Consider the following 3,528-nt stretch of genomic DNA (forward strand, 5'->3'; position numbering starts at 1 on the left):
CTACGCAGCTACGTGATCTGGCAGGACTCGGACACACAAAGAAGATTATTATTATTAAAAAAAAATCCATTTAAGTAAACACGTACTACTCATGCTACATCAGACGTGTGACTGTTTCTTATTAGGCTGTATAGACGGTTTAACGGAGTTGTGTTGCTAGGGAACAGTTTGAAACCTAGCTTATTTCCTGTCAGCTATTAGCAAACACTCCAACAGGAAGTAAACTGTAGGGGCAATTTGGAATGTTTATGTTGTCAAGTGAAAAACCGTCCATTTCTGTTTCAATTAAGTGCACTGGTGTTTTGATGATTTTGTAACATGAGTAATAATCAGTATTGTAACGGCACAGGCGAGGCTGGTTTCGAACCCGAGGTCTCCAAACTTACAAGCCCAACACGTTAACCATCCGACCAAAGGGACAATCCCTTTGGCCAAGGACCAACGTGCTCGCTTTCTCCACCCAGACCCAGGATCACTACAGTATCATAACGGCTGTGATGAGGAGAGAAGGAAGAGAGGACTGCAAAAAAAAGCCACAGGTGTTACTTTGATATGCTGACAGCAGCATTAAAAAAAAACGTCCCGTCCGTACTTCTCTGTGTGGGCATGGAATCCAGCTGATAGTAAACCCACAGAGTGTTGTAACATTTCATCATTTCCCTTCTGTCTGCCTGCGGCCTTGAGGAAATTCATACGATATAAAACAAAGCACAGTCAGAGCAATATTCCCGAGTTCATCACTTTGCCTCTGCTCTATATATAATAACAACACAAAATCCATGATTGTCGAAAATTATATTATAGGGATCATCATGTAACTACAAATTAATGATGTGTGGACAGCACCAAACCCCCCCAAAATAGTCCAATACAGTATCTGCTTTGTTCCTGTTCAGCGTTACACATCTGTCCCTATCGCCCAGATGGAAGACAACGAGCCTCAGTTTTTCATTTGGTCTCATATCAACTCTGAGCACACTTCAAAGTGCAGGATATCAGAGTGGAGATAAGGGAGAAGAAGGATCTGAGAGAGAGCCGACATTTGGTTTGTTGTGTGTCAGACGCAACACCGGCCCAGTGTCTCTCCGCTGAGGTTTCACACAGCCTTTCTCCATCATGTGCTGATCACCGCTCCCCCTCTAGCACCAAATGAACACTGCCCCCTCTCCTGCATTCATACTATTCTGTCTGCTAGAAGTTGTTTACTGAAGCTACTTTAGACATGTATGGCTGCTGCTGCTGCATACTACTAGATGCATGAGTTCCAGTGTTGGGCAGTACTGTAATCTGATTACTTTTTCAGTAACTAAGCAATGTAAGGCGTTACAATTTCCAAAACAGTAATCAGATTACAGTTACTAATGCAAGTAACTCTGAGTTACTTTTTTCTCTTTTTGCCTTCTTTATGCAGAAAAACAAACGAAAAAATCAGGAGAGACCATTGATTGCTTTGTTTTATGTATATGGGGTAAAGAAGAAAGAAAAAGAAACTAGTAACCTAACTAGTAATCTTTTGAAGAAAGTAATCAGTAAAGTAACTTTTATTACTTTTTTAAGGAGTAATCAGTAATCAGTAACTAATTACATTTCGAAAGTATCTTGCCCAACACTGATGAGTTCACTTACAAAGTGCTCTTTCACAACCATGGGTGATTCTAGCCTTTGCAAACAGGGGGTGCAAGATGAGAGAGTAATGCTTCACTCACTAGGGGGGTCCGGAGGGGGGCACAGCCACAAATAAAAATATGTAGGCCTACATTTTAAAGTAAAATGAATCAATCTGGTGCATTTTGAGAGCAAAATGAACAGGCTAGATCTATGAAGAACTACACACATCACATAATCACATCATCATCTGACTGACACCATCAGTGATTTATGACATCACAATGGTAGTGACGTGGCCATCTAGAACTGCACATCTAGTGATTTATGACCTCACACTGTCTGTGACATCATCAATGATTTGTGACATCATCAGCCACGCCTTATTTAGTCTCCGTGTCTTGGAGGCGATCTGAGCAACGGCGCATCTTACAACTCCGGACAGACAGACAGACAGACACGCACACATTTAAACTTACAAGACCCCCTCCAAACATATTTTAAGATGTATACATTACAGACTATACTTTGGTTAATAATTTGTGTAATATGATTACATCGTTTTTGTCTGCCGTGCATTAAAACTAAAGTAACTTGCCTGTTTTGAAAATGCAAGGAGTAGAAAGTACAGATATTGTGTTAAAATGTAGGGAGTAAAAGTAACAAGGTGTCAGAAAAATAAATACTCAGTAAAGGACAGATACCTAAAAATCCTACAGAAATGAAGTATTTGTCTACTTAGTTACTTCCCATCTCTGGTTGTGTTGAATAAAATGTATCAAGCGTGTTATCATTGGTGGGGGTGGGGGGGCATGTGTATGTTAGCATCTTTAAAAAAAAATGGGCCTAGTGAATGTGGAGATAACTGTCCCCGCGCCTCACAGCCTGTGCCTGATCCCAGCAGGTGCCTGTGAGTCAGGATCAAGGCCAGCGTTATCAGTTTATTACGGTAAACCGTGGCCTCTCCGTGCTGTCACACCCCAGCAGCTGTGGCTGGGGCGTGAACAGTCATCAGAAAACATCGCAGATACCTCTTGTCTGTTGTCATGCCCTTGGTTTGAGCCACATTTTGGGACCAGACGAGCAAAGATTTACCGCATGACTCCGATGTGTTCTGGGATGATGGGAAAAGAACGGAGAGCACAGCAATCGATATGTGATCAATAACAATGGCTCTTGACTTAAGGATTGCAAAACAAGTAGGTGTCTCAGCAGAAGATAAAATGTCTCTTTACGTTTACTGTCGCTTTACTTTCTGTATTGATCATGGTTTGGATGACTGAAAATAATTTGCCTGCTTAGCAAAAAGTAAGGTTTTCATTCTAGAAAACAAGAAAAAATGTTTGAAGAAGTATTATTTCAAAGATAATTAAATCCTCAAAATCGTGCTGTTTTGTAGAGGTTTTAGTTAGATAATAATGAATGTGCTCTACTATATGTAGACTAGGGGTGTAACGATAACCGGTTTGAATGATAACCGCGATAAAATACCGTGACGGTAATCATTACCGTGATTACCGCGGTACCATGATTACAGTGCTTTGAAAAACATGGTAAATACTAAATACTGTCCATCATCAACCAAAGTTGGCAACAGTCTCCCAGATGCAAACGTGCAGCCCTGGAGAAATGATTTCAGTGAGTGTGTCGATCCTTTTTGGGTCTGAGTTTTCAATATAAAACGTTGTAAAATGATTTCAGTGAGTCTCTCAGTACTTTTTGAACATTTTCAGCATTTTTTTATGAATACCGTGATAATACGATAACCGTGATCATTTTGGTCACGATAATCGTGGTGTGAAATTTTCATACCGTTTCATCTCTAATGTAGACCAGCAATCATTAATTGCATTGTATTTGGAATAAAAATAGCTTTTCTGAGAAATAGTGTGACATCAGCTTGGAAATGTATTGGGTTGTGTG

Source organism: Poromitra crassiceps (genome assembly GCF_964638095.1).
Source record: "Poromitra crassiceps genome assembly, chromosome: 14".
NCBI lineage: Eukaryota > Metazoa > Chordata > Actinopteri > Beryciformes > Melamphaidae > Poromitra > Poromitra crassiceps.